The sequence below is a fragment of the Pyxicephalus adspersus genome, chromosome 3 (assembly GCF_032062135.1).
Source record: "Pyxicephalus adspersus chromosome 3, UCB_Pads_2.0, whole genome shotgun sequence".
NCBI classification, from domain to species: domain Eukaryota; kingdom Metazoa; phylum Chordata; class Amphibia; order Anura; family Pyxicephalidae; genus Pyxicephalus; species Pyxicephalus adspersus.
Genome location: NC_092860.1, coordinates 11578435 through 11591336, shown reverse-complemented (window position 1 = coordinate 11591336; position 12902 = coordinate 11578435). Strand labels below are relative to the sequence as shown.

Sequence of the window (12902 nt, the reverse complement as noted above, 5' to 3'; positions counted from 1 at the left end):
TCTAGGAGTCTTGGAGCTGTGCTTGTGATGAGGTTATGAGTGGGGAATTCATTAGTAGGCCATTGGAGGAGAGAAGAGAGTGCTACAGTTTTTATTTACACCATGACTTTATATATTTATAAAGCAACAAATCTGAAATTCCTTGGTGCAGAATCTTCCAGGTCCATGTGTTTTAATAACAGTCATTGATTCTCCACCAGTGAAGGTTTCAGGAAATGTCAGATGAGCTGCTTTATATATGGAGATTATTTCCTTTGCATTTTTACACATAAATATATATATAACATTGAGTATCAAACTGACTTTTAAATCTTGGAACCACTGAAGCTCTCATGCCCAGCAACCAATAAGCTTCTTCTTTAATTAACAAAAGAAAATAAATGCATTTGTTGCTATGAGCAGCAGATTTCGGCTTCTCTCCGTCTTTGTCCTTTTTATTTTTTTCTATATTTGAAGTGGAGAGAAATGGCTGCTCTTGTGGTTTTTCTGCAGCCACTCATTTATAGAAAATAAAACCCCTTTACAAGAGGAAATGATGGCGTATTAAAATAGAAGTTCTATATTTAGCAGAGCAGGGTGTGTAAAAGTGTTGCTGAAATACTCAGAGGGAGAAAAATTGCAGCCGTCGCTTTCCCGAAATTAAAGGCTGAGAAAGTCAACAAGAGCCGGGGAAGAAAAATGGCGCGCGGAGTGTGTAGAGGGTAATGGGGATCCGAGGACATTTCTGGAATGATTTACAGGAGAGATGGATGAAGTGGGGATCATGCAGAGGTGAGGTTGGAGACCCAATGGTTCTAGGATAGGATGAGTTTTAGGAAAAATGGGGCCTAAATATAAAGAAGGGGCCCCAAATGAACAGAATTCCAGCTTTCTGTACCCTCTGCTGTTTTGACTGATGGGGCTCTGTAAAAAGTGGGGGGTTTTGGCTAGTATGAAGTTGGGGACCGCAACTTCACTGTACCACTCCTCCCTGCATCCCCTGACTTTCTGCCCACTGGGGCCCTGGACAAATAAGAAGAGGGGGCCCTCAATGCACAGCATTGCAGCTTTTTTTACCCCCTGCCTTCCTGTTCTTTGAGGTCCTGGACATATATGAAGAGGGGGCCCTGAATGGACAGAATTCAAGCTCCCGCACCCCTGCCTTCCTGTTCATTGGGGTCCTAGGCAAATATAAAGAGGGGACCCAAATGTTCAGAATGCTAACTCTCTGCACCCCCTGCCATTCAGACTACTGGGGGGTCTTGGCAAATTAAGTTGGGGTTACAAACACACAACATTCCAGCTCTCTGCACTCCCTGCCTGTCTGGCTTGGGGGCCCTTGATAGATATTAGAGGGGGCTCAAATGGGTAGCACTCTAGCCACACCCCTTGCCATTCTGTCCATTTGGGTTCTGGGCAAATGTGAAGAGGGGGCCCCGAATGCATAGCAGTTTAGCTCTCTGCAACCCTTGCCTTCCTGTCCTTTAGAGCCTTGGACATATATGAAAAAAGAGCATGATTGTATAGCATTGCACCACCCCTGCACCCCCTGCCTTCCTGTTCCAAGGCCCAGTGGGGGTCTCCCAGGGACCACAATAGGAGATGAAAACATCAATGTAATAGTCCTATGAGTGCATTGCAAACCCAGTGCAAGGATGACAGCAGTGTTTCTCTATAGATACTTTGCAATGAGTGTTGTCACTCTAGGACAGGAAGTGGGGCCCTCCTTTATAGTTGTCTAGTGCCTTTAGGAACAGGAAGGCAGGGGGTGCGGGGGTGGTGCAATGCTACACATTTGGGCTACCCTGTACTGTGCCCTATATACCCTACATTGTATCATTTGTTCCCCATATAACCTACATTGAACCCTATATACAATACATTGTATTCTACTTACCCTATGTACCTTGTACTGTGCCCTATACTGTATACCCCACATTGTACCCTGTACCGTGTACTGTACCATGCCCTATATACCCTACAGTGTTCTCTATGTTCCTCATATACCCTACATTGTACTCAATGTTCGCCATATATCCTACATTGTACCCTATGTACCTTGTACTGTGCCCTGTATACCTCCTATTGTACTCTATATTCTTCATATACCCTACATTGTAACCTACGTACCCTGTTTTGTGCCCTGTATATCCTACATTGTATCCTGTGTTCCCCATATACCCTACATTGTACCCTATGTATCATAAATACCCTAAATTGCACCCTATAGACCTTACATTGTACCCTATGTACCCTGTACTACACTCCAAGCATCCTTCCCCCCAGCCTCTTCCTGGTACTGAGGAGCTACACTTCATTTAACAATGCACCCCTTAGTATCTACCCCCCATATACTGCCCCTCCTAAAACTCTGCAAAATTGCACCCCCTTACTGTGTGCATTGCCCCTCTAATTTTTAATCTGCTGGATAGTACACCCCCCCTCCTTGAGAACTTTGGTTTTGGGGGAGAGTCTGGCCCACCACACCCCTAAAGTTGGACAGCCCAGATTTAAATATTCAAAACCCTTTCCCCCTGACAGTATGCTGTAGTGTGTAAACAGTAGCCTGGCTGCAGAGGTTCCAACACACAAAAGTTGGTTCTGTCCAGAGAGCAGCATAAGCTTTGCTATAAGAACTGCTGGGCATGTTAGTACTTCTGCAGAGAAACCTCTGCTTCCAGACAAAAACCCGTCTCTGCAGCATGCTGGTCGTCAAACAATGTCTATGGTGTCACTGATCCTTTTCACAGGGATATTGACTGCTTGTCATAAAGCATCTGAGTGGAGGGGATCTCTACCAACCCATGGAGGGCCCAATATCCGGAAAACACCTTCGGGTCAGTATGATGAAAGGCCGTGATGGAGCTGAGGGGAGGACAAACAGTGCCATACCTTAACCCTATATGTATAAGATGGGGGGGTCACCTGAGCTTTTCTAGCTTTGATTGGACCTTTTATAAATCTCTTATTTCTTTATCATCAGAATCCGGCAGCAGGAAATGTGTGCAGCAGAGAGAACCTTCATGTCTAAGGGATCCTGCACAGGTAAGGATCACATGATAATTGAGTGCCCACCTGGGCACCTTACCTTAAAAATAACCCCGCCAACTCTACTCCTGTTTTGACCATTTTTTTTTCTTTTTATAATAGAGTATATAATTGGTCCAAATTCTCTCCAATATTTGTGTCACAGGAACCTGAAACCAATGAAAATGTTTCTGTCAAGAATTCCGGCCATACAAAGTTGACGATGATGATGATTTTTGCCTTTGCAGTCATGGGTGTGTTTGCACCAAGAAAGATCTGACATCTTGTGGGCACCCCGCGTTATATGGCCCCTAAGGCGAGAAACTGTTTCCCAACTTCACTGTAATGTTTTCTTTTCTACATTTATTACTGGAAATGTAAGTAGGTGTTCTCAATATAGTTAAAGAGGACCTGTCACTTGACAATGATTGAAGTTGGAATTGGTGACCTTGCTTGGTTGGTGTTCTTCTTAATCACAGACACGGAATGAGTATAAAGTTGTATGACTGGAACTAGGACAGCTTTACATTCCGGTGGTTTTCATTCTTTAGCATGAGTTATAAAATGGCAGCTTATATCATATGTCAGTGGGAGGTCCACTTTAATAGAAATCACCATCCCTTGTGTCCTGGGTGCTTTTGGTTGGTTACTAGGTGAAAGTAATTCACCAACAAGAGGTGGGAATTTCCTTGCAGAAGTGTTGCCTTTATCTGCAAGGAAAATTAAAGAAAAACTGTACTCTTATTTTCAGCATTTGCATCCTTTTCTCATCACCTGGTATAAAGAAATGTAGATACAGTATCACCCCCATTAGGTAGATCAGTATTCTCCCCCCAAATTTTTTAAGCCGGGTGAGAAGAAGATGTAGCTGGGCAGTGGCACCTGTTTTGTGACCCAACTTTTTAGTAACCACCCAAAAACAGCAGAGAAATTACTGAAAAGTGCCGGGTGGTGCGCCCAGCTAAAAGGGTCTGGGGAGAACACTGTAGATTACTTACCAAGGTGTCCCAGCTGTGTCCCCAGCTCTGGCCTTCCTATGTAAACAGTGGGGTTGGAAAATAAACTATCCGGTGAGGGTTCTTTGACACCTGAGGTTTGGTTGAGGAATATTGGGGGCAATTGCAAATCAAATGTATTTTGTGTGCCCAAATGTTATCAGTCGTTCAACTTCATGCAGCCTGAGCCTGATAAGTTACATTTTAAAGGCAGCACAGTTTTTAAGTAGGAATTTAACTTTTATTGAAATACATGTGACCTAAAGAGAATCCAAATTTTACAAGTTGATGCACTGGAAATGAAATCCCTTTCCAGAATTTAGTGAAACCTAGGAGCTGAACATGGTAAGCCAGTGGTTGCCAACCTTTCAGACCTCATGGGCCACTAAAATCACAGAATCCGGACCGGGCATGTACGGGGAGCCGTGTGTCACTCAAAGGAGAAGAAACTTCCCCCAAAGTGGCGTCATGATGCCAGAACCGGCCGACTCTCACATCGCAGACCTGCTTGCTAAACATCCTGGGGGGACAGTAGCGCAGGGCTGTGGACGTAACAAAAGTTGTCCCCAGCCCTGCGCTACTGTCCCTCCATAATGTTTAGCAAGCAGGTCTGAGCCTGCAATGTGAGAGTGGGTGGGTTGTGTCCATACGGGGGCAGAGCTGCGGGCCACCAAAATTTTCTCCACCGGCTGGCAACCGCTGTGTTAAGCTGCATTCACACGTGCAAATATTGTCATTGGAAAGGATTGTGAAAAACCAAGGACTGCACGATGCATGAATGAGTGCTGTACATACATCATCATTCTGCTCTATAGAGAGGAGAAGGGGGAGAATGACGGAGCGGCACCCTCCTGCACGCTCCCCCCCTTCTATTGCATTAGGATCTTTCGTCGTCCATCGTCCGTGGATCCGCCAGGACCGTCGCTCGGACAATGGACGACGGACGCTGTACACGCCTGTACACGCCTGATTCTCGTCTGATATCAGCCCTGAGCTGATTATTGGGCAACAACCATTGGACGTGTGTATGTAGCTTTACGTCATTCTAGATAGATTGGCTGATTTTATCGATAATATCTGAATCCTATATTCACAAAGACAAGGCGGCTCTTTGTGTCTGGAGGAAAAGTTGTTTAAGCTCCAGATAACGAAGGGATTCTTCGCTGTAAGGTGTGAAAATGTGAAATAGGTTCCCACAGGAAGTAGCAACTACTTTAGATTGCTTTAAGAAAAAGTTGAATGATTTCTAGAAGCACAGAATATAACTGGGATTAAAGTGTTAAAGTAAAGACAACAGACTGTTGATTTTTTTCCCCAGTTGGATCAAATTGAACCATATTTTATATAGGATTTTTTGCCTTCCACTGTATCAACTATGTCTATAGTGTTTTATCTGGGATATCTTCATTCCCCTAGTGAACTTGATGGACTTATGTCTTTTTCAATAATCCTATATGAATTATAATTATGATCTTGTGTACCTAATAATATTCATCATAAAATTCCTTACACCGCAAAACTGTCATTCAATAGGGAGGTGTCCTTTAAATGAACATCAACCTCTAAAGTAAACATTTACATATAAAAATATGAAATATATTCACCTGACTTTGACTTTTAAAGCATCTCATCTACGTCAATTCCTGGAAAGCTGTAACATTCCCTGGAAGGGTTAGCTGTTCCCACCTCCTACAAGGGTACCAGATGTGCAGGACTGATAAATTCTTGCACTGTAGTGCCACTTTCTGTGTTACCTTTAAAGTAAAACTTTGTTTTGGAGAAGTGTTATTGCCTATTTAACTCTTAAGCAACAATGTAGTATTTCTTGTGCATTGCTATCTGTGTGGAACAACTGTTAGGCTATGCACATACTAGCTCAGCTGCTTTGATTTTTGAAGAACCGGGGTTTAAACAGTTTTATGCATTCCATATAAAGCATCCAAAGAGCATAAAATAACAAGGGAGGCAGCACCATCCAAAAGAGAAAAAAGAAATGACATGTCTTGGAATATACAAAACATAGCTTGTTAGGAGTGGCACGCCAAAACGCCTTATGGTGGATGCCCCAGTGAGCTGGCTTTTCTGATTTGTGGAAGAAGGCAAAGGACAGGGGTGGAAGCAAAAATGGAGAGAATGTAAGGAAGTGATAGAAAGATGCATAGGAAAGGAAAAAAGAATTGAAGAAAGGAAAAAAAAAAGGTGAGGGAGAGGACGAGAAGAGCATCCAAGGGAAGTCTGGGGCTAAAACTTGGAAGTGTAGGTAGACAAGGAGAGGTAATAAATAAAGGCTAAACTAAGTGTCTGGTATTCAGCATGTATGCTTTCTGGGCTTGCATTGAAGCTCTCATGCTGCAGCTTACTGTCACTTCTACTATGATACCAACTTTCTGAAACTATAGGATACAAAGGCTTCAACACAAGATGAACGGACATAACTTATATCCTATTAATACTCTATTATTGTTTGATGTGATCGGGGGTTACATGAATTAGTCATTATGCCACAAGGGTCAGTAAGTTCTGTTTGACTTTTCAGGATTCCAGACTTAAAGTGGAACTGAACCAGCCATTACTTACCTGTCCCTGTTTCCTTGTAGGGCGCCGCCATCTTCTTTCTTTGATTCCTTCTTCAAACTTTGGCCATCTTGGTGAGGATGAAGTAACTTGGTAAATAATTCTTCTCATGCACAGAGAAAGCTGGGAATGCCAGGGTGCAGCGTCAGCTTTTTACCAGAATTCTATAGCACAAAGGCAGGTAAGACAGATTATTACAGAAAGGGACAGGTGATGCGTTTTTGGCAGAAACCCAGAGCAATCAGCCAGCATTACCTGTTCCTTTCTTCCTGATAATACTTAAAGTGGAATGTTAGTTTTTCGCTTAGCTGGCTAAGATCCAGCATTATTAAAAAAAATTGGAACATGACACATTGGACAGAATGGACATTCAGCTGTTTAGTGTACAGGCAGCCAGAGTTTAATATCATCAATATCCAGAGTATACCCATGGAAATAAAAGAAGGAACATTAAATGATGGGAATAAATGGGTTACCAACAGGATAAGGTGTGAAAGTTCCACATGGCTGCAGGAGTGTATTCGTAAAAAAAGAAGAGGGGGCATCTTTGTTATGTAAACGTGCCTGTCCGACTACACCCCTGCCTACTCTGCCATCGCAGGTCTGAGTAGGTGGGTTGTGATCAGAGAGACAACCCGCCCACCACCCTATGCCTGCAATTCCATACGGGGGACATGGTCCGCAGCTCTGGCTGGTGCGCCCCCCAGGGCCAGTCCTTCTCCTGACCCCGTGGAGGGCGGTCCGGCCAGAGCCGTGGACCACCAAGGAATTCTTTGCAAAATAAGAGTGGGCACGCGTTCTTATTTCCGAAAAAAGTGAGGGCACGGTGTTCCCACCCATGCCTGCCACACTACACCCATGCATGGTTGTTACCCCACCAGGAGAGGATGAGATGTCTGGTTGAAGATGTACAAGGTCTTCTCAGATTAAACTGGAAGGTAAAGGCCAAGTCATATTTGCAAAGCAACAAGTTCTGGGGGGTTGACGCTGTGAGAACCCTTGAGTGTTGCAAACAAACTTGGGCACACTTAGATCTTGGTGCTGGAGGCTTCCTGTGTTATTTACCGTCTCACCTCAAAGTACTAATGTTTTGGCCCCTTAGAATGTGCTCTGTACTACTGCCCCATTATAAAGAGCTTGACTTTTTTCACTGCTGAAACTTTTAGACAAAGGCTATGTACACACGTGCAATAATTATCATTGGAAACGAACGACTAACGACCAATCGTCTGATAATTGTTAACAAAAAAGTTAACAACGACAAGCCACTGACCCATGTGAACGAGGAATGTCGCTGGAAACAGTCCTGGCGGATCGGATTGGGCGACAATTGTTCACTATCTATTGTGTGTATGGTCGTTCAGTGATGGTGGATTGTTCTGTGATACACTTTCTCCTGTACACGTCACTTCCTGCATCGTTCAATCGTATCTAGTGTGTGTACATTATTGGTGGATTATATTTGAAGGATCATATCGTTTCAGCATGTACAGAATTGATCTTCAAATTAATCATGAATAACCGCTGCTCGGTCGTAATTGTTCGTTTTCTAACGACAATTTTTGCACGTCTGTACGTAGCCAAAGAGAAGGGGACCCAGGAAGTTTGTATGGCAGCTTTGTAAGTTGTTTCACTTAACTGCAAATGTTAACTGTTGGTTTTGTCTAGGGAATGATAAATAAGGTAATATACTTATCTTAATTCTTCCTCCTGCAAGCTTCCTTCCATTAAAGTGATCAGTCCACTGAAGCCTCTGCACTTCACTACCTGACTGGTTGCAGCTGTCGGACATCATTACATACAATACAGGGCCAGCAATCCTGCATTGTACAGGAGGTTATAGAGAGCTGTCTACATTCTAGAGCAGGGGTCAGAGAATTTTTTCGGCAACTAGGCCATTTCAGGGGTAGGCAGGAGACTCCCTCTCTCGTTCTGCCCTTATGGCTCCGTCCCCCACCAGGAATGCCCCCTAAAGTGAAATCCCTCTCCTCCAAATGCATACGGAGGAGAGGGAATGTTACCTATTTACCCCAGCGGCAGAAGTGTTAACGCCGGCCGTGGTAAATAGGGAAGGGAGACACAACACGGAGGCCGCGGGTTGACGGCCGGGATTAGGCCGGATCGGCCAGGGGGCGTTAGGCCGGAACAAACTACCGGCTAGGCCGTATCTGTTTGCCGGCCTCTGTTCTAGAGTGTCAGACTGTCAAGGAGAGCACCAGCTGCTGAGAGAACAGAGAATAAGGATATCATCTTATTCATTATCTCCTACGTAAAATGAACAGTTATCCCTTCAAGTAGAGAGGGACACCTATTTCAAGAGTAAATCTTATTTTCTTCAGTGTTCACCTTTTACAAATGGGTAAGGTTCACACAGAATGTTAGACACTTTTGTAAATGTATTCTGAGCTCTTCAGGCCGTTCCTTTGACCTAATCGCTTGGTTTTTGCTCTTGTATGTCAGCAATTAGGTCTTCTATAGAGAGGTGCAAGCCTTTCCAATTCATTCCAATCAATACACCACGGGTGGACTCCAATCAAGGTGCAGAAACATCTCAGCAGCCATGAAGAGAAATAGGAGGCACCTAAGCTAAATTTCAAGCGTTGTTGCAAAAGGTCTAAATATTGGTGTAAATGTAATATTTCAATTTTTTCTTTTTAATACATTTACAAAATTGTCTAAAATTCTGTTTTCACTTTTTTATTATGGGGTACTGTAGTGTAGATTATTGAGGAAAAAAATGATTGTAGCATCAACATAGCTGCGTAGCTGCAACATAAAAAAAATTGAAAAAAATGAAGGGGTCTGAATATTTTCTGAAGCCACTGTATATGATAAGTCTACCCTATTATGGTAGCAATATATTATAAAAAAAAATTGTCACTGGGTACTGCTTTGGGGGACAATGAATAGATGTTTTTCCATGCTCCAACTTTCCATAAGCTTTTTGGGAGGTTTAAAAAAAGACAAAAAAGGTTGAGGTTTGAGGCTCGCTTTAAGTAAATTAATTATGTATTGATATACGATTGATTCATACATAATTATAACATAGTAACATATCATATCACCAGTCCTGTTACAATTTCACAGGATTGGAATATTCGTGCTAGACCTAGACTGCCTAATACATTCAAGGAGTATGACCGTCTTGTTTCCCTACGCATGTCGCCAAAATTGGCTACCTCAGCAAGTGTTTTAGGGACTGCACGGTTTGAAGGTGGTATTTTGAAGTGTATAGAGATGTCAAGATGAGAAGAAAAAAGTACAATAAAGTCCTATTGGATAGTGTTATTGCTGGTAAAGAAACTAAAATTTACAAGTGTAGTAGGAAGAGGTAAACAGGTTTGAGTAAACCAGCAGTATGTTTACTGTATATAACTAAATATCATTCATTCAATTTTCTTCTGATCTGGAACATTATAATTTGCAGCTTATTCCTATATCTACATGTCTAATTAGAGGGATTCTCAAAATACCCCTCACTACGGATGAATGATATTTGGTTCATGGTGATCATATCAATACATAATAAACTTGCTTAAAGATTACTCAAACCTCTATCTTTTTTGTCTTTTTATCTATCTATTTTCTATAAGAGGTGGCTCCAGACACTACGACAAAGAGGGAGAGGACCTCTCATTTCAAGTTTTTGGTAGGTTTGTATGAAAAACTCAAACATTCTCTTACAGTATCCACACTTTTTGGTAATAGTAATATATACTTTATATGTAAAGAAAGGTTTGCCTTGTTAAGATGCTTCATGATGTCTATTGGAATCTCCTGAAATGCAAACCTTTGTTCAGAATTCAGATACACAAGATTAGGTGTAATGCAAGCCGATGAAGCTTCGCTTCCAGCTAGAATCAATATGTGCAGCTGATATAATCCCTTTTTGTAGCAGTTTAGGCGTGAGATGCTCATTTCATTCCACATTGATGTACAGCTGGCTAAAGATCAGAGATTACTGAGAAACTGAAATAAATCTGTTAAGAGACAGAGCGCTTGCTCTGCACTTTCCATATCCATCATACACAGCACAGATGTGTTTGCATAAATATACTTGTTTGTACACGAAATCACAACCATCAGTAATGCAACAGGAAGCAACCTGGACGTGACTTCTGTGTCACCCTTTTAAGGCTTTTTATTTTTACAAATGTAGTATGTATATAAATTTTGAATGTGGTTTATTGATGTTTTATTGTAAAGTTTGTCCTGCTTCAGCTGTGTACTTCTTTCTCCATAATAAACACAGCTCTTGTTTGTTTCTACTGCTGGAAGTTATCATTAACAATTGTTTCCAGCAACAGTGATCTGTACAAAGCCTCAAGCCTTAATGATTGTAAAAGAACAAAGGTTTTCATGGTGACAGTGACCTGATGACCCTTAATGACAGCATTATATTGCTTCTGGAGGGAAGTCATATAGGCAAAAGTCTGTGGACACCCAAATGATGGAGTTCAGGTGTTTCTAGTGGAGGGGAAAAAAAGACAAAAGTTCCTCAAGTTGGGGAATAAACATATCCCAGATATAAAACCCTCTAGACATTGCTGATCCAGAAGAAGGCAGAAAAGAAAAACTCTGGTACAGTTTGCTCCAACAGGGGATTGTATCTTTCCTGATACCACTAGACAATCTGATGTTCCCTGGATATCTTTGTCTTTGTTATCTTTACTTTAAAACTTTAATATCAAGTTATATGCTGATCTTCTATAAAATATCCAGCTTTTTCCCAAAGCAGTTTATAGTAGTTGCCGAAATAGTTCCTGAGGGAGCCGATTCCACATTTTAGTTTTAATTTGAAGAATTCCTTTCTTATATTTCTTTTCCTCCAGACGCAAAGAGAGCCCTCTCGTCCTTTGTAATGATCTCAAAGTGAATATTGGGGGAGAGTTCTCTATATGGACCATTTATATATTTATACAGGGTGATCATATCCCCCCTTATACGTCTCTTCCCAAGGGAGAATAGATTCAGTTCAGCTAATCTCTCTTCATAGCTGAGCTCCTTCAGGGTTCTGTCTATACTACACAAAGACATCTTAAACAATTTTGCTCTTCCACAGTTTGAATCTTTTCTATTTCAGCATGACTGTACCCCTGTGTATAAAGACAGCTCCATGAAAACATAGACATCTTCTGCCCTGGGTGCCCAGGTATAGGTGAAGTTATTGTTTGTACAAGACAAGAGCATCCTAGATTTGCATTCCCTAGCATCTCACTAGAAGGAATATGACATCACCCTCGCCTAGGCACCATGGGCAAAAAATGGGGTATGCAAAATGTATAATGTAACACCCTACATTTTTTCAGTACTATGAGGAAGTAGTCTTACATGAAGTCAGCTTGGGCCCAATATGCCCTTTTGCATTGCACTTCATATTCTGCTTTAAGGACCAGAAACAGAATGTTCATGAAGCTCATGTAGGTGTGATATTAGGGAGTCAACAAATTTTTTAACTATACAATGTAGATAGAAGAACAAGGACTGATAAAATAATAGTGGAAAAAGGAGACACAATCCTCCAACAAACATAAATCCAATCCAATAGCCAGTTAATTTATTACACATATTTTATTTTGTTTGGTAGACACTATGTTATTTTTGTCTGTGTCCACGGTTTGCATTCTCCTTCTGTTGTCTACTACATCTTAATAAAGGAGCCAAACAGCTAAACCCAACAGGACTTCCCCACTTTATCCAAAAACTAAACAAAGATTGATCTGGACTTACACTTGCAATAAAACTACTTGCTTATCATAAATCACACCCCACACTTTGGGGGTCTTACTTATTTGAGTTATACTGGTCCTGTTGCAACTTTTATTACAGAAAAAAAATCTAATCCCTGGCACACTTAGCTGGATGAACATTTGCAAGATCTCCCACCCCTGAGCACCCCAAAGAATTTTTATAAAAATATTGGGGTGATTTAGACCACTGGCATCTATTATTTATTAATATTATTATTATTAATAATATTAATAAACAGGATTTATATAGCGCCAACATATTATGCAGCGCTGCACATTAATTAGGAGTTGCAAATGACAGAGGAATACAGATGTTGATACAGGAGGAGAGGACCCTGCCCCGAAGAGCTTACAATCTAGGAAGTGGGGGAAATAACACACAATAGGAGGGGAGATATGTAGTGGGGGGAAGTAGTGACCGTTTCAAAAGACAGAAGAAGATGGGTAGGCAAGTGTGAAAAAATGGGTTTTCAGTGCTCTTTTAAAAGAACAGAAAGGGGGCAAGACAAATAGGACGAGGACGACCATTCCAGGGAATTGGGAAATATTGCCTTTGTTTACAGTGCCCCTTTTAAAA

At 41.7% G+C, this 12902-nt stretch overlaps 1 long non-coding RNA gene across 1 annotated transcript; it reads left to right on the top strand.

The window, feature by feature from the left end:
- Window positions 1–616: 616 nt before the first annotated feature.
- LOC140327649 (uncharacterized) lies at window positions 617–4500 on the top strand. The gene is made up of 3 exons (XR_011920060.1): window positions 617–771; window positions 2963–3024; window positions 3173–4500. It is a non-coding gene; the product is annotated as an uncharacterized lncRNA (long non-coding RNA).
- The last annotated feature ends 8402 nt before the right edge of the window (window positions 4501–12902 follow it).